The sequence below is a fragment of the Haemaphysalis longicornis genome, unplaced genomic scaffold (assembly GCF_048455015.1).
Source record: "Haemaphysalis longicornis isolate Haplotype H1 unplaced genomic scaffold, Haemaphysalis longicornis Haplotype H1 scaffold_2, whole genome shotgun sequence".
NCBI lineage: Eukaryota > Metazoa > Arthropoda > Arachnida > Ixodida > Ixodidae > Haemaphysalis > Haemaphysalis longicornis.
In genome coordinates, this window is record NW_027526295.1 from 34,127,583 (window position 1) to 34,149,759 (window position 22,177).

The 22,177-nt window shown below is 45.6% G+C and overlaps 1 long non-coding RNA gene across 1 annotated transcript in view; it reads right to left on the bottom strand.

Moving 5' to 3' along the window:
* Positions 1-15,446: 15,446 nt before the first annotated feature.
* Positions 15,447-22,177, bottom strand: part of LOC144167050 (uncharacterized) — a 64,989-nt gene continuing 58,258 nt past the window's right edge. The window contains exon 3 of the long non-coding RNA XR_013321832.1: positions 15,447-15,735. This is a non-coding gene — a long non-coding RNA (uncharacterized LOC144167050). The remainder of the gene's footprint in view (positions 15,736-22,177) is intronic.

Genomic DNA, 22,177 nt, shown 5'->3' on the forward strand with positions numbered 1-22,177 from the left:
AAGTGTTGGTAAGCAGAGTGACTGAACACTGTTGCTTCAGCTGCACATGTTGTGCCTCTTTTAAAAGGTGGCCCCAGTGAGTGGCTGAATTTTCAGTTGCTATAATTGTGCGCCTTAATTGTAACCTGTGTTTTTGTTCTTTATTGTTACTCCGTCTTCTTCAGTCACGTTGCCCTTCCTATACAATCTGGGACTCAAGAGTAAAATAATGCATACTCTGGCCTTGTTTGAACGAAGCATGTCGTGTGCTTGAGTTCGTGATAAGGAGTAACAAGAGAGGCCTACTGGTTCAGCATATCATTCTACGCTAATTACATCGTTCATCATTGCTCAGCCAGAACACTTTGGGAAGGTGTGACACGTGGGCAACCGAAGCGAAAGAGCTCAGTCCTTTCTCGTACCAAAGCCTATCAACTCAGGCAAGCCAACGAAGATGCATGCAAATAAAATGGGACGCACAACCCGTGTGTCGACAGCAGAAGCTCTTTCGCATATTGGCACTCCAATACATTTTGGCCGCCACTTGTGTGGACTCCATACTTTTGCTCCCGACATTAATGAAATGGAAAAAGTTGGCTTGTTGCCATTTAGGAATCGTCATAGCACAGCTGCAACCTCGTGTAGTCTTCAGTGTTCCAGCTTCGTGTCTGCCTTGAGATTTCTGTGCCTAATTGAAGGAGTGGGCACCTTGGCTTCTTTCTGTGACTTCAAATTAAGGGAACGGCCGTTGTATACACTTAAATAGGATCATGATTGCTCGGCTGCCTTCTGGCCGTCATCTGTTTTAACACACTCCTACTGAGAAACATTTTTCGGCAAAAGTTGTTTCCTCCTCGGTTGCCACCTTGACATGAATTAGCGTTAACCTGCCGCGGTAGCTCACTGGCTAAGGCAATGTGCTGCTGAGCACGAGGTCGTGGGATCGATTCCCGTCCGCGGTTTCCGCTTTTCTGATTGAGGCAAAAAGCAAAAACGCCCGTGCGTACGAGATTTCGGCGCACGATAAAGAACCCCATGTGGTCAAAATTAATCCGGAGCCCTCCACTACGGTGCGCCTCATCGCCTGCGTTGCGTCGGCGCATTAAAGCCTACAATCAATCAATCAATGAATGAGCGTTATAAGTGTGTCAGGAGTGCCGGCAACTTGATGAAAGCAGACTTCAGTTTTGAGTTGTCAGCTTTCCATGTGATGTGAGTGGTGGTGGCGCAATGCACTTAGGACAGATGTAACGGCAATAGATGTGCTACCTTTGCTCATAAATATAAAGCTCTGGTTTAGTTTGTAAATCAAACACTGCTGATTGCACTTGGCAGTTGCATAGTCAGTAGCGATAATGCAGCTTGATGCAGTATTTATTGTTAAAACTCGGTGAGTGATAAGTTGATGATGGCCCTCCCACCCACTGTTGTACCCAGCTGTTCGAGTTGAAGCAATTATTCTTTTCAGCATAACTGTTAAGAGTGGAATGCTGTCTCGGCTAGTGCTTGTTGCGAAGCTGGATCATTCTTGCTTGCCCAAGACCACTTGTCAAAGCCTGCTTCAGCCACCACGATATCATTACAGTGAAAAACTCATTTATATACAAAGGGGTGGTGAGCCTAGATGGCGGACTGGGCTACCAGCCAGCTTCATCGTCTTCCTCCTCAGTTATGTAAGGTGACATCTTTCTCGCTGATGTCAAAGTTTAAGGCGGCCAATATCGCAAGGCCCTGGAGGCCACAACATTTCCCCCCGTCGAAGATGCAGCCCTCTCTGCAAGTCAGTGAGTGTCACGTGGTTCAAAGCGTTTCAAGCAAGGTACGCGAGCCACTTGAGTTTTGTGACTGCACCGTCCTCAAACAGTAAGCTGAACACGACATAGTTCAGACAACTAAGTCAGTCAAGAACTACGAATGGGCTGACAATGTGACAGCAGTTTCTTGCACAGTCCATGCTGTCGCTGAGGTGTCCAGAGTAAAACCAGGTTTCCCCGTGAGTACGAATTTCCTGATGTCGGCTGTCGTAGCGGAGTTTCAAGTGGTCTTGTGACGGCAGTATGTGGAGACTAGTGAGTTTCCGAGCTTCTTCAGCAACTCAGAGGGTGTTTGATAGGCAGGCCTCCTCGTGAAAGAAGGGGAAGATGGTGTTGAAGTAGTTGGGAGAACACGTGCGTCAACTGGGTAGAATGGGCTATAACCCATTGTCTTAAGCATGGGTAATAAACGGCAAGATGTCGTCCCAGTTGTGGTCAGAAGCAACATGCATGGCATTCATGTTAGTGAGCGTCCGGATGGTCCGCTCAGTGAGACTGTTTGTTTATTTGTGATATGGCACTGAAATGCAGAATTGAGAATCGGACAGATGAAGTAGTTCTTTAACGACATCAGCAGTGAACCTGCGCCCACGATCACGGATGGCCCACATGACCCACATGAGGTGGGCCATGTTTAAGTATACGGCGACTGAGAATGAAGTTCGTCACTCTGGCAGCTGTTGCAGATGACAATGCAGCTGTCTCACTATGGTGTGAAAGGTAGTCGATGCACACGATCATCCACTGGTTCCCATTCTTTGACCGAGGTAAAGGGACCGTCAAATCTATGCCCACTTTTTAAACGGGTAAAGGGGAAAGGGGATTCGCAGGTGGAGTCTTCCCGGCTGAGCAGTTGTGGGGCATTTGTTGCATTGAACCTGGGGGCAACTCACCACATACAGCTTGGTCGAGTGTCACCTTTTCGGGCAAAAATCACAACGCTGTTGTGTGCGGTGCAGAGTGCATGCACAGCCCCGATGCCTAGCTGTGGCGTAGTCGTGCATAGCATGAATTACAGAAGAACACAATTTTTCTCGCACCACTAGGAGGTGCCAGGATCCCGTCGGTGAGTAGCTCTTCTTGTGTAGCAGGCCATTGTGAACACAGGAGGATTGGGTATCACCGTACAGCAGTAAACACCGGTTTCACTGAACCCAACCCAAACGTTTTCTAGTATGCCGAACCCGTACTGGAACTCAACCAAAAAAAGAGAATAGCATTTACTGGCTCACGACAACGGAGTTAGAACATTTGTTGTTGGTAATCCGCAGTCAATGTCTTTGGTGCCCTCAATCTGGTAATCACCCATGCACTTTTCCCCCGCAGACGAATCACAACACTACAAGCACGCTATCCATGGTCGCTAATCATCACATCTGTGGTCTCAGTTCTTGTGTGTCACTTAAACATGGAGCCGAATGAAGTCTTTGAATAGCCATACATACATTTGCTTCTCCTAAAGTGCAGTACATTTTTTCCCCATTGCTTAAATTTTTGTTGTTGATCTGGGGTAAAGAATGTAACAGGTTATCTGCTGTTCCACTGCGTACTATTTAGCTTGCCTAGATCAGTCCTGAGGATTGGTTATATTTTGTGAGGAAAATAAGGCATACAAAAAAGGTAGCACTAGCAGGAAAATATCCCAGGTTTGCCTGCAGTGGATACTGCACATCCCATTCCGGCTTCCCTGTGGGCAAAACATCACGTAGAAAGCTATTACTGGTGAAATCACTGTGCGGCAGATATAAACACGAAGCTGCCTCCCCATACTGAATTCAGATGTCATTCAAATAGCTTCAACTTCCACAACTGAGCTAATTGTCAAGTGTTTTCATCATACGAGATTCTGTCAGAGAAGTACATATTTGAAAAGAGCTAAAGTTATGTCCAGTGATAAGCTAAAACAGCTTCTGCATTGAAATTATTTGCCACAAAAGTGATGAAACATAGCCCATCAGTTTGAATGGTTTGATTGTCAGCCGTACACCATAACATATAGACCTGTTATTTTCCCCAAAAATAGTACCCTGGGGTAAACTTGTATGTGCACATAGCACTGTTACTAGTAGTGATGCCACAGGTTACCTACACTTTGCCCTGTAAGTGTATGTCAATGAACAAAAATTTTGTTTCGCTTAAATGTGCACAGCCATATGATGTGTAAGTGACAGGAGAAAAAGTTCGAGGACACCGAAGCATTTCTTAAGGGTTTGGAATGCAAAGGCACTAGTGCCCAATTGCACGCATGGTTTTCTCCACAAGCAGCTGTTAGAATTTCTTGCCGAGACTGACCTATACACTATTCTGTAGTGCATGAAGCCGCTTGCATCCCCTCACTTTCCTTTTTTTATCCCTCTGTTACTTTGATGCCCTGTGGCAAAATTGCGCAATAAAAAAATAAAAAGAATGCCACACAGTGTTCCTTCAAGTGGGTATGTTCGCATCACAGCCAATAGGAACTGGTGAATTCACTGTGAACTTTGACAGCACGTCTCATCGTCAGTCGCCAGTCCCACTCTGTCGGTATGTGAGAATTTCGTTGGTTATGAGAGTAAGGGAATTGGCCATGAGCTTCTAACAGTGGTTATCTTCATTGTCACCCTTTGAGAGAGAGAGAATAAATGTTTATTGAAAGAGAGAAGAGGCCGGCCTGAGAAACTGTACTTGGGCCTGCTATTTCCCACTGGGGGAAAGGAACTGGGGACAAAAATTGAAAGGAATGAATATGGAAGGTATGAGGAATGACTGTCAAATCGACAAATGAGCTATGTACAAGCAGTACAACCAATAACCGTCTCGCATACAATGGGACGCTGCATCAGATTAGTACAGTCCACTTTCCACCATATAATTATCCTCCATAAAAAAATGAGACGTTATTCCGCAGTCAAACTTCGTAGCAACCTAGCTGAAGCCGAGAACCCACAGAGGAGTAACTAAGAAATATAAGCAGGGCTTTAACGGCTAGGCTTTGCTTCCTGTTCCCAGCCCACGTGCCCAAAATCGTTTGTTCGGACAGAGGGCGAGTGTCCAAGCGTAGCATTAATGCTGCCTCAAGGATATTTCTTTCACTAGAGTACTTTGGACAAGCGCTAAGCAAATGTTTGATAGTTTCAGGACAACGACACAGAAGGCAGTCTGGCAGTCCTCGCGTCCGATTGTGTGGAGACTCTCAGGTCAATGCTACTCCAAGACGCAGCCGGTGTAGCAATGTCTCTTGACTTTTGCTAAGCCGAGGAGCGTTAGCGAGCTGGAACTTTTGCTCTGGATCTGGCCTGTGAAGCCGTTCATGTTGATTCTGCGGGCCAGACGAATGCAAGGCTGTAGCTTGTTTACGTAGCATCTTGCAGTGTGATGGGTATAGCGAAGAGAGTTCCATTGTGGTGTGTCCGCTGGGCTTCTGCATCTGCCAATGGGTTTGTGAGATTGTGGGTGGGTATGTGAAGTTGCAGCCAAATGCGATTTGGTGAAACAGCCAATTTCTCCTGATGGTAGCTGTAGTCGTTCTGGCTAATCGACCTGAGTTGGTATGTCATCATGACAATATTCATTTTACCCTGTCGTTACTACCGTATTGTCGACGCTCTTTACGTGCCAAGCAATGTCAAAATCACTGTGCATTGAGCTGCATGTACCAATTGACCGCGTTTTCTAAGTAGAAAGCCCTAACGCATTCACAAGCCCCACCCTCATTTGGAACCATAAAACGCACTGGCAACGAGGCTGCATACTGGGATCACATTTTAGACACTTGTGTATTGTGTGGATGGGACACTTGTGTCCCATCCAATCCCGAATTTTAATAAAAAAATCTCAGAGCTGACACTATAACTGATTAGCGATCGCAGTGACATAGTTTGTCTCGAGTGATAGAAGTCAATCTGGCATAAAGCATGTACAGACCTACAGATGTGTATTTAATGTTAAGTTTAAGTGCAAGACAAATCAACCTTTGTCAGCCTGCTACCTTCAGTTGTTAAAATTTTGGGAAATATGAAAGCCTAAAATTGTTAAGTTTAATGAAAAGGAGTAGAACTTACACTGATTGTTGTCTTAAAAAGTGTTTTTGCTCCTCCTGCTAGTTTCTACCTTTAATTTTATGCGTTGTGAACAAAACGTCATATAAAGTTTATTTCAATAGCCAACACGCCCCTTCACCATGTGTGTAATCGTTTCCTTAGCCGGTGCAGTATTGCATTTTCCTGCTTACAACTTCTGTTTATGCTAGGTGGCAAGTTGAAGGTGAACTTGAGTGAGTTTGTGTTGTGGGTGCCCAAGAGTTTTTTGTGAGGGTGTAAAGGTGGGCAGGTGAAGGGCCGTGGAAACACACTGGTTCCAGAAACTTTTTTTTGCTTTCCAAACAGTTCTGATGAAACTTAATAGGCTTGTTCAGTTTTTCTGGCTGATTTCAAATAACTAATTAGTTTTGACTTGAGGCAACTAGTTTCTGTGTTAATTTAAAGAATTTATTTATTGTTTTTGAGAACAGTAGAAAAAAAACTATTCAACAAAAGATTACCAGCAAGACATGAATAGATACCAGAAGTTTTGGAGAATGAAACATGGGAAGCAGTTGTTTTGTTTTGCAATACCATACAAGTTTACACCAGTTCTAACTTCTAGGTTTGAACTACTACTGCTAACCAATTAAAAATAATGCTAATTAAACAACTACTGAAACACAAAATGCAAAATCTGCTTCCCATATCGCATGGTTTGCACATTCAGCTTCGCAGTGCGAAAGAAATGATAATTTCTAGCTGCACTACATGCTGGGATGTACTATTGGCGTCAAATGAACCGCGAACACGAAAATATGAACCAGAACGTGCAAAACTGAAAATTCCTGTTCATAGTGTTCATATAATGGCTTGCTATTGGTACGTTTGGAAATGCCCTTTTTCCAACTTTGTTTTTGTAACTAAGCGACGCGTCATTTTAACTTGCATGGAAAGAAATCGCGCCATTTGTTTGTTCATGTTCATATTTTCGTGTTCGCGTTTCATTTGACGCCAATAGCACCTCTCGAAAATTTTATATCACTGCGATACCACTCGAGGCGAGAAAGTGGGGAATTATGGGAAAATAATTATTTCTTTATTAAAATCAGGCCTCTATGGCTTTCATAAGTACGTGGCATTGTTGTCGGCATAGAAAGTGTAATGAAGGTTTGAGATTTGGTGAAGTCTAACGGGTGAGTGGAGTAATTAGCATTGCAAAAGACAGTTGATTTAACGGAGCCTCCAGAATTTTTTCTTGGCCTTTTTTGGCTGTAACAGCGCGTGTTGAGCGAACAGTCCGTTACAAAAGCCGAACATGGCATAGGGATACTGTCTGCTTGTTCAAGGTGCGTGGTGATTTGTGTATGTGCCAAGTGTTCAAATATTTTGCCAACAGAAGATATACAGGCGTAGTCCTTGGAGGTTTGTGGATCTCCGGTATGACGGTGATATCTGCTCGTCCACTGTGCAGGCAATTCAAACAGTGCTTGTGCGGGCTGTTGAGTTAGATAACAAAGCTGTTTTTCTTTGTAATGAATTCCTTGCTCTGGCTTGTATTTTTTTTTCTGCACTTTCATCCTTTCATGCTGTTCTATTACCTTTTTTGGCCCCAATCCTCCACCGAAATGAAATCTTGTAGTCATTTCGGGGACTGGTGGGCGGATGATGTTTCACCAAGAGATGTTTTTTTTCCATCCCCACGCTCACGTGTCTTTCCCTTTGTGCTCCCATACCACCATAAACTTGTAGTCCCTGTCTCGCGAACAATGCTGGGTGCATTTGTAGAATTCCAACCTTCAAAAGCCGTCATCAGTGGTACAACTGACAGCTGGGCATTTGGGCACATGTGGACATTAAATTTGGGTTTTGAAGATTCACTCTTGGTGAATTTATTTTGAGTGTTCTATTATCCTTCTCTGCAACTGAAGTTTTCTGAAATATGCCCAATTAGCTATTAGTTCATGATATTCTGCAGCACTAAATTCACTTCAAGTAACCCCTCTGGCTAGTTTATAAAATTTAGAACTCCAATCGGTCTGGAGGAGGAGAAAATAACTTTATTCGGTCGAAAGGGGAGGCCTATTCAGGACTGGCATTCTAGACGACAGCAAAGATGCCTTGACTGCTGGCGATGGCTTCCTTTGGATGTCCCACTGTTGGATCTCAGGCTTTTCGCTATGCGGCACTGTTTCCCATTGCTCCTTACTAGTGATAATAAATGTTCCTTTAGAATTTTCGAACCCATGTCTCTGTATACTGGGGCGTTCCCATAGCATGCGAGCCAAGGTCGCAAGCTTAGGGCAGTGTTTACATCCAGCGTTGTGTATTTCCAAATGGAAGGGCCAGTAGAGCCTTAGGTTAGGATAAGTGGTCATCTAAAAACGTCTACACGCCACTTCTCGCTTCTTGGTGAGCGAGGGGCCAGCAGCCGGGTGGCTTCGTCTTTCCCCTTTGCAGTGAACAAGCACGTCTCGGCAAGGACAGACGCGATATTAGGAGTTGTCTGTGGAATGTGTGCTGGGGCTCTCGGTGGGTGAGATCTCGAGCAGCCTCGTTGGCCCGTTCGTTGCCTTGCAGTGCCCCATGTGCGGGGGTCCACATCAAAGTGGTCCTGGTGTTTTAATTCGTCTCGTGGCGGGTAAAGATCCTGCGCCTTAATTGCGCTGGAAATCATTTCTTTTGGAGATCGCTTGATGGGAATCGCTAATCATTTTCCGCACTTGGGTAGCTGCTATATAAGGCTAGGGCAAAGGCCAGTTCTTCGTCCTCCTTCGTGTGTTTGGTTTGGGTGGAGCAGAGAACTTTGCTCAAGCAGTCGGTGGCGGCTGACACCATAGCTCCACGTGGCTGTGTCAATACAAACAATGTGCGGATTTCCTCAAGTTCCTGGACTCGCAGCTCCCTCCGCAGGGGTGGAGGTCTTGTCGCCGACGGTCTTCTCATATAAAATGCCCAGGCTGTTTAATAGGTGTCTGCTCGCGGCTGTCTTGGTGAGGTGCTCTAGGTGCGCAGTGTGTTGCACGGCTTGCACCTTCATTTGTTCTTCGAAAGTGTTGCGTGCACCTGAGTCATATTTTTCGTTTGGAGCGTACATGGGTATTCCTAGGGCTTAGTCATGCTCATTTCTTGATGAGGCTGGTTGGTTTGGAGTCATTTCAAAATATTTACAGAATTGTGGAGTTGTTAGGGGTTTGTGTTTGTGGAGTTGTTAGGCTGGAAGATGGGTACTTATTGTTAGCGGGGGGGGTGGGGGAGGATATGGCGATTAACTCGCCCCAGTTGACTGAATGCTTCACTGCACTTTGCAAACTGGGGTCACTTCAAATCTAAGCTGAATAAACTTGCGCAAGCGCTGTTGGGTAGTGAAATTGGAGGTTTACAACTATTATGACCCTTGATCGAAATTCCTGCGGAGGCTAAATAAATGATGGGAAGTGGCAGCGTCCCGCGGTGTTCTACGGCTGCGGGTCGAATATGACAGGCGGGAGCTTGGCGGAGGACGGGGGCGATGCTACGATATGAACTAGACACTTCCAGCTTCACTGTACTATCAGATCTGTTCGCCCCTAACGAGATCCGCGGCTTGTTTGGTTTTAATAATCAGTATCCTGGAGTAGCTACCTAGCGATGATAAATAAGGGTGTCTAAACAAATGGCGCAAACATGCACACGCAAACCGCGGTATGTACGTGCGTTGCTTAAAATCAGCTGCCGACAATTTTTACCTACGATTGTGCAGTCGCACGGGCGCCGGCTGGCAGCTTGTTATGTAGCTTTTTGCTTTCCAGAAATATTGACACCCAGGTGCAACATACGACGCGGGGCGTTGCGCGTTTCTCGCGCAAGCACGACCATTGCCCAGGTCCGGTTAGTTTTTCCACACTGCTCTCACACTACTGAAGTCTGCGTAAATCCATTTCGCGGCCTCTCAACGCCGAAAGCACACAACTAACGTCTTCGAATCGAGCAGGCATTAATAAAAAAAAGTAAAAGCATTGCACGCACGTCATTGGACTCGCCGGCCACTAAGATGGCTCTAGCGTCGCCGGAGTGCGCGGTGTGCCGGAGAGACCGTTTAAACCCCTTCCACCATCCGCCGTGCGTTCCGGCCGCCGGAATGATTTTGAACGGAATGAAACGACCTTGCCTGAGGTACCGTTTGTAGGCCTTTACGGCAGTATCGGCTGAACAGCGCGGCGGTGGCGGATTCACGCATCTCAGGTGGGAACTGTTGTTTGTCGCGCGCTGTGAGTGCCTGCCTCCGTTCGCGGTCACGACCCCGACGGCGTGCTTTGCACTCGCATGCTTTGGGAGTCCCCAAATAAACGGCTGTGCTTCGTTCGGCACTACTGTCGATTGTGTTCTCGTATCGGTGAACCTCGCTGGGCTGTGGTAGGCTCGGGAGCTAGCGTGGTGGCTGACGCCGGAGTACTGGCTAGATTGCCGCTAAGCACCCCACGTAATCCCACAAGGTAGTTAAACGGCGAAGCTCAAAACGACAACCACAACGATTACCCATACGGCATCAATTTAATTCACACACGTGGCTCTAAAAGAGTGTAACCAAAGACGACCGAACGCACCAGTGATGGCAGAACGAAAGCGCAGAGAAGCGTCTGGCGAAAGGTCAGGAGGAGGGCGGCACGCGCGGCAATGGCACCATCTCTCTCAATGCCTCCCCCTTAATTTTGTTTCATGCGTCGCCGCCAAGGAGCGCCCTCCCTGCCCGCCCGCTCTCCCGGACGTTGTTCAGTTCGCAGCTATTACAAACCGCCTGAACGCCGTTATCATACCTTACGCGGCTTGACCTTTCCACGAGGGCTTTGAATGATCGCAGGGGGTAGAGGCGCCCCTGTGCCCGCTGAATGCTCCATCTGTCTGCCTGCCTCCTCGAGTGAGCGTAGTTGAGTGTCGGATTAGCTCACCTGCTTTTGAGGCAAGTAGTTAATGGATTTATTTTTTCTAGAGAGGTTACCGAGAGGTTACCGAGAGGTTACCGAACGAACCGCTCTCAGATTATTTTCATTAACGGTACACCTTCCACTTCTAAATCAATCAACACTGGAGTTCCACAAGGCTCCATACTAGGTCCTCTACTATTTCTGTTATTTATTAATGACCTTCCTGCTATTCTTACCCATTCAAACAGCCTCATATATGCCGATGATACTACCGTCTTTACATCAGATAAATCAGCCGATGAGATTCAGCAAAGATTGAATTCAGACTTATTAAACGTCCATCGTTGGTGCGCCATAAACAGTCTTCAAATAAACCCAACAAAAACTACATTTATAATATTTTCTTCCCCCCAAACTCCTACCTCGCGCGCGTTTCTCACTCTCGACAACCATGTTATCTCTTTATCTGATACTACGAAGTTTCTCGGCGTTGTCTTAGACAGAAACTTGAAGTTTAATCATCACGTGCAATCATTGCTTAAAAAGGTAGCTTTCGGAATTCATGTTCTTATCAAAGCACGCCCTTATTTTCACCCTCGCATTGTTCTTTCGTTACACTATGCATATATTCATAGTCATCTTTCGTAGTGCATTTCATCATGGGGCAATACATATGCTACCCATATCGAACCTCTTGAAATCCTTCAAAATCAAGCCCTCCGAATCATTACATTTGCTCCTTATCAGTCTCATTCCATGCCTCTCTACATTAACCTAGGCGTGCTTCCGGTAAACGACTTATTTATTTTAAATCTGGCTTCATTTATGTATCGCCTTGTCCATAATCACATATCCATTGATGGAGTGCCCCGGGAGCATGTCAGTAACACTAATAACACCCGATTCTCTGCCCGAAACAATTTCTTGACGCCAAAAGTGCGTACGAACTACGGCAAACAGACCGCAAAATTTGCTGGTGTGTCGGCCTGGAACAATATACCTGAATAAATTAAGTCAACTTATGCATTACATTCTTTTCGTAAATTATTTAAATTATATCTTCTTAGAGAACTACATATCTAGTAAACTATATGTGTTTTTGCTTTGCATAATTGATTTTCCAGAATATTTGTGTGATAATTCTCAATGAAGCGTTATTGCATGGTTCCTGTTCGATATATTGTTTTTGCTTGTCTTAATTATATTTTAGGATGTTCTAAAACCTGCTCAATGCTTGCTGCGTTTTGTTCTATTAAAATTACGTTATGTAACGAGGTCCCCCCGACAGTTCTCAACTTCGGGACCTCCTTTGACATTGTACTCGCGTATGTTATGCAAAAAAGTGAAATAAACTTGAACTTGAACTTGAACTTTTCTTCACTTGGTCTGTCAATTAAGTCTAGGATCTGCGTTACCCGAGTACGTTGTGACCACAGAATATTTGCGCAGTGGAGTACACGGGTATTTCAAGGAATGTTCTATTGTTTCTCGTTTCCGTGGTGCAAGATTGTCACTTGATCACTTGAGTAGAGTCACGAGAAAAACGCAGTAGACAGATATTGCAAACATAGTGTTGCCTATACCGTTGTATCGAAATGTGTACACCCTGGGGACTGAGTGGGACGGATTAAAAAGGTTCAAAATGTGTTTGTTTCATCCGTCCGGCGTAAAACATTTCTTTTACAAAATGCACACGTGCACACTCGAGGTTTAGACATGGATGGAGGAGAAGCAGTGTTCCTCCTGTGGGGTCTGGACTGCTTTGTTTGTAAAAAACCGCAGTCGATCGAGCATGTATTCTTAGATTGTTGGAGGCCGTGTTCTTTTAGGACACACTGCAACGGACAATTAATAATGCGCGACGCTGGATCCTCCGGGTAAAGGTTCCTCTCTGTGCAAAATGAGAATGGTATTCCATATGACACCATCATGCTGTTAGGATTATACAGCATATGGCGTAACAGATTGGCCGTAAGATACAGAGATATTGATGTAAGAGGAATACCTGACTAATTTGAGGAATAAATACATCAGTTGATAGAAACGTACAAAGTGCGAGATACTGAACAGGAGTGGATGCCTATTTTCGAAGAACGTTTGAAACTGAAAAAATACTGAAGCACCAGCGTCAATCTAAGCCAGACTTACGTGTTTTTATCAACTGACAGAGGTGCACATGTTTCTTTTCACATGTGAAAAGGCAATAAAGAACAGAAAGTGGGCGTAGTTGAGTCGGTAAGACAGCTGTGTGGTGCTTTGTTCCTCTAATCGGGTGCACGTTCGATTCCTGGCGGTTCCAGTAATATTTTTTTATTTGTTTGCGGGAGTTTTTTGCTGACGCCGACGGTCGCGACAGAACCCTTCGCGGGTAGAGGTATACTGTTTCGCCTTAAAAGAGGCTTGGGTGGCGTTCGAACAAAAGATAATCGCGTTGTGCTCGGAAAAACTCAAAATTCAATTCCAGCTAGTAGTGCACAGTTCGAACGCGTACACAGGCTAGACAAGTTTACGGGGGGGGGGGTGGAGCAAGAACTGTCCTTTAATACCGAAGTTTCCTTACCAGTGCACCCTTAACAAATCCTTGACAATGCGCCCTTTATAGCACCTTTTATAGCCCCACAGCCACTGCAGACTGATTTACCACGGGTAAACAAGGCGGCGTCATTCGTCGAGATGGTGGGCAACGGGTGCGTCGGACTGAAGCATGTAGGTGAGCCACTCCTGCTTCCGCTTGACGTTTCGCTAGCAACTAGGTTGAATGCGTAACGAATTAAGCGGCGCTACATCCAATGGTGCGCAGGCTCGGCTGATATCGCCTCTTCCAGTAAGCATTGTTCCCATCTTCTTCCTGCTAATTTTTCCAAACGATCCATGGAGAAATTTCTTAACAACCTGCGCTATATTTTCGTCACGCATTATTAACGTGAGTCCACTGCTTTTGAGGCCTCCAACACGCATCGTAAATCTCCCGCGGGGCATACACCCTGACGTTAGGGTGCTAAGACGGTCTTCCGAATTATAATAAAGATTCATATTTCTGAACAATTCTCAGTTAAATCTTATGAACAATATTTTTCTTTCCGCACTAGTTCGGAATACGCCATGGTCTATACCGGCCTTACGTATCGCCATACTTCAATTAAATGCATTAATCCTTCCTTTTAAAGCTTCCTGTAAAATCACATTGACATTCACTTTTATGGGTATTTGCTCGTGTTTAGTGTCGCTTACGGATTTACGGTTTCGATGGTCATTGACCTGTATTGGTACCTTTGTCACAACTAGAGCTAAGACGCTGGCGCTCCCGGGTCAAAACTGCAGGGTTCTATAACACTATGTTATGGTTAGGAATATGCGAACTGCCTCGCCTGCAGAGCAAAAATGTGCATCTTGAATTTTAGAGCAATACGCTTCTACGCGTTTAAAACGGTGGAATAGGGCAAGAGCAAATAAAGATGCCGGTGAAAGGTAGCCTTGTCATAAGTTAAATTCTACATAAACAAAGAAATGCACTTCAGAGATGATGGAAAGCGCAGGTTAACAATGGAAGGACCCCGGAACTACTCACCGACAACAAAGAAACTCCTAGACCATGCACCGGTTATACTCACTCACAAGCCGCGAAACTAGAAATCAACTTCCTAAACGTAAACGCTTGTAGAATACTTATCATATTAGAATCACTATAATCACGACTGCTCGTACTTGGCCCATATTTATTGGCTTGACCGAAACATGGTTAAGCACTGACAGCAAGAACGATGAAATAGGGCCTCCAAATTACGAGTAATGCGATACGACAGGGCACCACGAGGCGGGGGAGTAGTTATTATGGTAAAAAAGGTAATTCGTTATAGAGTACTCGGGAATATCCATGGCGCAGAAGTCATTTCTTCGGGTTAATGTTTGCATCATCTGCCGTTACTGCAAGATGCACATATCGCATCCGAACAAGTCACGGGAGATCATCCAATCATCGTACGTACACATCAAAGAACACATATTAGGCTCACCGGTCATACTACTGAAAATTTTTATCTACGAGAATCCTATTTGGAGACCATGCAGTTCACTTCCGTGTTATCAGAGCTGATATCTCATATAATCTTGTCTTTTCACATGAAGTAAAAACTGCGCAATTTAAAACGGCCACCAAAAATAAAGAACACCGCACAAGTGCAGGTCCTTCTAAACTATATGTTGTCATTTAACATTGTTCATATTGTCCCCCAGGCGACTAGAAACCAGGGATCTTCGACTATATTAGAACCAATGTATCGAACCGAAAAAAATAAGGGTTCGGTCATGGTTCTGGTACGAACAAGTTCATTCCGTTCCAGTTAAGTTCAGGTTGTACTAAATTACGTACCCAACACGCTCGCGAACAGGTTCGAAAATTTTAAACCGTTTCGCTAACCAGTTGGATGAGTTGAATCACCAGCGAAGGTAACAAATTTCAGATCGTTTAAAGCGACCATTCAAAAACACAAAAAAAATATTCAAAGCACAGCTTTTAACAATAACTCGGGTAGAATTTTTAAGGAATCTTTAAACAATTGCGAAAGGTATTGTGGGAAACCCACAAAGTAGTGGCGATCCACGGTACATTTTCTGCGGTAGTATTTTGGAAAACCCATGCAATAGTGCGAGTCATCAAGCACGTTCTCGCCCAGCCCTTATGTCGTTCTAGAAAGTAGTTCGAGGTTTTGCCGAAGAGATTGGACAGCTGTGTGAGAGGGCCCAGGGTCACCCGCAAAGCGTTTTAAAAGAATATAAAATCGCTTAACGTTACTTCTCAAGTAAAAACGTTTGCGTAGTGTCTTTATTTCCAAGAGACGTTCTTCGGAGTTACGCGTAGTGAGAAGAAACATTTCCACAGCTCCTCTCGGCGCTATTTTGTGGCCTTTGTGAGGAAAACCCCTTGCCTTTCACAGGCGAGCAAAAACGACCTATTTGAGCTATGTCCATACTGTTCACAGTTTTTCCATGGTTTCATTGGCTGGCCTCTGTACATGGTACGCACTGCCTGTAAAAACAAACCTGCAAAATAAAACAAACAGACATTTAGGAATATCTGATATCTCACTGCAAATTTGACACAAAAAGGATGGCAAGGGCCAAATTAGAAGTGTTTGATTTGACCGTCACACCTCTTTTAACGAAGTCTTGGTGTGAGTATTGCTATAGCTCATACAGGTGAAAGCGACAAGCTTAGCAAATGCGATCAACGAAAGTGTATTACAAATCCGGTTACGAAACGTCTCAAATTACCGATATTACTTTCACAAAATCTGCAAAACGACCTCACGATCTGTTTTGTATTCATAAAAGTAATAGTAGTGCAAGGAGACGTCCGAACGAGCCTGCATAAAAACGGGTACAAAATATATTGCATAAGACTTTAGGCGCTTCTTCCGAACCACCCCTGTCGCTTACCGATATTGCGGTTGCGATATTGCTTACAAGAAGTGTTGAAATTAGGTTGCAGACATAGTTAAGCGGTAGGCATTAGAGCAGAAACACTCAAAGATAAGGAAGGGCCAGCGGCATAAACGACAATTTAAGAGAAAAAATACGCGAGGCCAAGGAAATCAGAATAAGTGGTGCACACCTCGGAAACCTGTTACGCGTAGACGCAAGACGAGCCAAAATACAGCAGATTAGCGATGAGCTGAGCCGTGTGGTACGCAACAAGCGAGGAAGCCTCAGAAGCAAGAACGCTTGAGGTCTAGCCCATGATCCTCTCACCAGCCGCATTATATACTTGGCGCCCTACCACATTAGAAGACGCGATTTTGACAAATTCTAGCAAATTCTATACTAAACAATAAAAAGAATATTCGATATAACCAATTCCATATCAACGAACTACTCCTGGCTCTTAAAGCGGCGAATAATTTCGTGAAACTGTAAAGTGTCTATTTGAACACTCAGTACTATATACAGGCACAGCCATCACTTGGGCGTTATCTACTGGCCACGTTACACACTCAGCATAATATTCGCCTGCAGGAGAGGGTACGGATACCCGAACTATGGCGCCGCCGCCCCATTAGTTTAACCCCTTCCGAAAAAATGGATGGTGAGGATCACGAGGATCCCAGCGCCCGCCAAGCACGTGCACAGGAGCTGGAGCGGTACTATGGGTAGAACGAAGGTGGCCATTATGCGTACACCGCTGACTCTAGAACACTAGAGTAGTACGCTATTGTGCAGAGGGACCAGCCCAAATTCGCTGCATGGGGCGACGCGCCGACAGCGGGCCGATTCGCGCTTCGACCAAACCGCCCGCGGCAAACATGCCCAAACTTGAAGGCGCCGCAGAGTCGCATCTCCTTTTTCTTTTTCAACGGCTTGACCTAATCATGCCTCGGACGAACGGCCCACGGCAGACATGCCGCTACAAGGTTGGAGACGGCGCCACTGAGACTGCGACGACACCGCCTTCTCTTTCCCCGTCGGGGCGGCTCGGCTGACGCAATCGCCTCGCCTCCATTCGCCGCATTCAAACTCCGGCCTGCGAGGGTCCCGATTAGAGCTATTCAAGCTTCTCACGCCTGCAACGGACTCCCGGGAGTATAAAACCTGCCCGGAAGCACAGCGACCATGCCACTTTTTGGAGGCACCGAGTGGAGACTTGCTTTCGCTTTTGTGCGAGACATGTAACGCTTTTGTTAGCCTAGCACATACTTTATATAAATGTTGCTTCAACTTCATCGCTCTGCTCTACGCCGCTTCGATGGCGGACGAAGCGAGGTAACGTCGGTACACAAATGTCTGCGGTGAAATGGCCCAGTCCCAACAGTGGTGACAGCGTCTGGATGGCTAATTCCCAACAACGCGCAGTGGTTATCGACAACGAAAGACAGGTGCATGAAATAGCTTTTATAGCACCAGGACCAACGAAAGCGGATGAAGTACCCTTTCGCTCGATTCCTCGGCTACATGCTCTGATCACATTATTACGGACTCACGCACCATGCTCTGCGTTTATGAAGCGCGGTGGATCCCTCCACGCGCCAAAAGAACACTGGGAGATTTTATGATGAACCCACACCCCTCTTCAAAAGATAAAATCTAAACTCTAGGTCGGAATGATGTAAGGGGCAATAACGTCACAGATGCGGTGGTTTTATTTATTTTCCGGGTATTTCCCGAAAACTCTTCGTGCTTATATTGAGAGAAGTATTGAGTATTATAAAGCTGGTCACCCCCAACATCCCATCACGGCTAAAGGTTTTGGAAAAGCGAACGAACACGTCCTGCTGACACTTTGCCCAAAAAACGCTCTGCCCAGTTACTGAGACCATTTGAGATATAATCAATGGCAGGTGCCGGCACTCTGGAGAAATGGCAGATCACCTTGTATGGGCTATCGATGCAACTCAGCCCTCAACCCCAACCTAAACCCATCCAGGCTTTGCTTGGTTGCTCAGATTTTCAGACCCAGAAAGCCTTCGTCTAGAGAGCCAGGTAGGTGGCTTTGACCAACGTTGTCCTAGAGTCTGGCGTCTACTAAATATGTACAGCCCCACTACGGGGCTCCCACACCTGTAAAAATGTAATTGCTGCTCACTGCCACCATCCGGTCTGGCGGCAAAATTGTCTACCATGTCCATTAAGAAATTATAAGGAATATGCTTTGGTGTATTGTCAACTTTTTCACAGTGAACGTATTTTTAAAACTTAGCCTCAAATCGTTCACTCGAACCTGTTAACGGCAGTGGTCTTTTTCATTTCTGTTCTGCGTCCTCAAAAAAAAGCCTTCACCAAATTTACCCCCTCTCTTTAAAGCCTGAGGCGCTTGTGTGACTAACAACTGAGTACATGTTGTTGCTTTGTTGCGCGCAGCTAATATAAAGAAGCAGAAACAACACAACACGTACAAAAATTCCCCCGCATTTCCCCGAGGGGGAGAATGTGAAAGTGCGAATGCACGGTTGTCGGCCCGCTTGCGGCGCTTGCGCTCGGCCCCCGCAGCCCACCGCCTCGCCGCCTTCTCTTCCATCTCTTCCATCGGGTTTGTAGTATCACGTGTACACCACGCAGTTATCAAGCCGCTATAACGCCGTTGAGTCGCCAACGCACGCCGCTGACGACGTAGTTTCAATGCGTTAAAGATATAAGGCGCATTACTGACACCGATATCAGCGTCGCGTCCGTGGCTTATTCGGTAGAGCGTCGGGCTGCGTCCCGCAAAGTCCTCGGATCGAAACTTGGCGCCGGATGCTGTTTCTTTTTTAAATATAGAGGAGCACTGCGGACGCCGCCGCCGCCGCCGCCGCCGCCGCCGCCGCCGGCGGTGGATGGTTTGGGGTCGCTTATAAAGTGCATTCGCACTTAAAACGTAATTCAAGATATATATATTCTCTTCTTGCGCAACAAGTCTACTGACAGCTTTCGGACGCATGCGCCAGCTGGTGTATGCATTGAAAAAGCTTCATGGATCTCGGGTGTCCTCTGGTCACCGAAACGCTACGGACATGACTCTGCTGGAGCGAGGGCTCTCACGAGGGCTCATTCAAACATGATGCAACATGTATGGAAAGGTTGCTGCCAGCTGTGGATTTGATGGCGTTCGGGTGGATTTGAAGGCGCGAATGATGGCGAAGCCGATCATTCGCGCATCGTCCAATTTGCCCTATGTAACAGCTTCCGCAGGCCATGGGGATCTCGCACACTGCTTCTGTGGTGCACTCAATGTAATGCCTTTTGTGTGCTTTGTTGCAAACATTGGGGGTGCAGGCTTGGTTCCTCCGAGTTCACACTCTGGCAAGGGCTGTCCAACTTTCTGGGTGCCGAGAGCACAACACGCTCCCCTAAATGCTCCATGATTCCATTCAGTTTGTGCCAGACGCCTTGAATGTAGGGGATAACTATCGTCGTCCTGTACTCCTTATGCCCCTTTGGACGTGTTCCTACGCGCTCTTCGGTTAGCAATTGGTTACACAGGCTACAGATGAGGTCTCCGGGGTATACAGATGTTAGTAGGCACTTTACTTGGTCCATGAACATGGCCTCTATCAGGTGAAGGTACCACCTGAACAAAGATTTCTTCAAAACCGCTGGATCCAACCAGCGTTTTAATAGCTTGAAGTGGTCTGAGGAGTGTGACAGTTCCTACATAGCTCCTAGGACCGCTCCTATATAGGAAAAACTGGACGATGCGTGAATGATCCGATTCGCGAACACGTAAATGCCATCGAATCCGCCACTGATAGCACCCTTTTTATACATGCTGCGTGAGTGAAACCCGGTGCGGAGACCTTGTTCGAACACAGTCATGTCCTCAAGCGCTTGGGTGACCAGAGAACAAAGCGAAATCTAGGAAACGTTTCCAATGCATGATCCAGCGGACGCATGCATCAACAAGCCTTCAGTAAACTTGTTGTTCATAGAGATAGTATAACTGCAATGTTAACCTTTTCTTCTTTTTGTGTTCTCTCTGCTTTTTCTGATATTCCCTGCGCGCAAAAAATTTATTCAGTGGCTAGTCAGCGCTCGTGTTTGTCTGGAGCCCTCCCCTACGGCGCGCCTCATCGCCTGTGGGGTCGGCGCGTGAAATCCTACAATCAATCAAAATTGTGTCCATGTCTAAGAGGAATTTAGTCCATATTTTTGGCAAAGCCTGGAGCTCGACGTCAGTTGGGACTTTCGGTAACCATACTCTTTCTGTAGCTACTCACGTTATTCCTAACAACCGTGTGACTGATGCGTGTAATTCACCCCTACCATGTAATACTTCCCATAATTAGGTATTCCTTTGAGGACACACTATTAAGGCAATTTCTCAGGGATACTCTGAAGAAAGCGCGAGTTACAGCCGTTTCACACGACCACACGCCTCCGGTAGGAACCCGTGTATTGAGAGCAAGCAGGAGTTCCTAATTTTGTGCAACTCCACAGGGTACTACGTAATTATGAATAGTGAAAGATAACTGAACAAATTTTACACCCATCGGTGTCAATAGTACCCGTGACCCAACCGGGCATCGCGGGCTACTCATTATCATCATCATCATCATCAGCCTATCTACGCCCATTGCAGGGCAAAGGCCTCTCCCATTATTCCCCAATTACCTCGGTCATGTGCCAACTGTGACCAATTTATCCCCGCAAACTTCTTAATCTCCTCTGCCCATCTAACTTTCTGCCGCCCCATGCAACGCTTGCCTTCTCTAGGGATCCACTCTGTTACCCTTAATGACCAGCGGTTATCTTGCCTTCGCATTACATTTTTTTTATTTGAAAGATTTCAAGAGGTGAAAGTACATTTACACATAAGGTGGAGGGCAAAAGGCTACAGCCTGACGAGGCCCTTCCTCCCAAAGTAGCTTGCACCGAAGTCGGGGGCAGCACACATCACAACATCAAACGAAAAGGAAAAAAAATAGATACAATATTTTCTTATATCATGCATAAAAGAAACAACATAGCTAGCACATTTTTCGAAGCACAAAAAACAAAGAAAATGCCATCGTAAGAGAAAAAAAAATATACACTCACACATACCATCCACTATCAATTTTACCGTATTAATTTACAAATCAGCAGAAAATACTGAAAAAAGTGTGACATGCACACGTTTTATAGAGCCTAACAGCTGAATTAAAAGTGAAAACACGACAAGAAAGCCACGTTTAACACAGAAAGTTACTCAACTTAAACATAAAAAACAAGCATTATTAAAGTAAGAAACGCAAACGTAACACTCTTTCCGCGAAAATTATAGTCTGCTAACGCATTGAAAACAGATTCTAGATTCGGAAATAGGTACGGGTGTTCATAAAATATGTGGTGGATATCCTGCGCGCGTCTTAAATTAACTAAATCGTGGATTTTCAAAATGCCCAAGCTTCTCCACTGTTGTTCTGTACTTTCTCTATAGGATAAATTCGCAATAGCCCTGGTAGCTTTTTTTGTAGTACAAGTAAACCATTCAACTTTGGCTTTGTAGTATTGCCCCAAATCAACTGCCACTGCCTCGTTGATTGCCCCAAATCAACTTCCACTGCCTCGCCACCTGCCCACGTCCATTTCTTCTTCTTAATCTCTACTAATATGTCCTTAACACGTGTTTGTTCCCTGACCCACTCCGCTCTCTCCTTGTCCCTTAATGTTACACCTATCATTTTACGCTCCATTGCCCGCTGAGTCGCTCTCAAGTTAAGTTGAACCCTCTTAGTGAGCCTCCAAGTTTCTGGCCCGTAGGTGAGTACCGGTAAGATGCAGCTGTTATACACTTTCTTCTTCAGTGACAATGGTAGGCCGCTATTCATTATCTGAGAACGTCTGCCATATGCACCCCACCCCATTCTTATCCTTCTAATTATCTCTGCCTCATGGTTGGGATCTGGGTTCACAACTTGGCCTAAGTAGATATTATCGCTTACCACTTCCACTGCCTCGCCACCTATCTCAAACCGCTGTGCTGTCTCGAGGTTATTAATCATTACTTTAGTTTTCTGCATATTATTTTCAG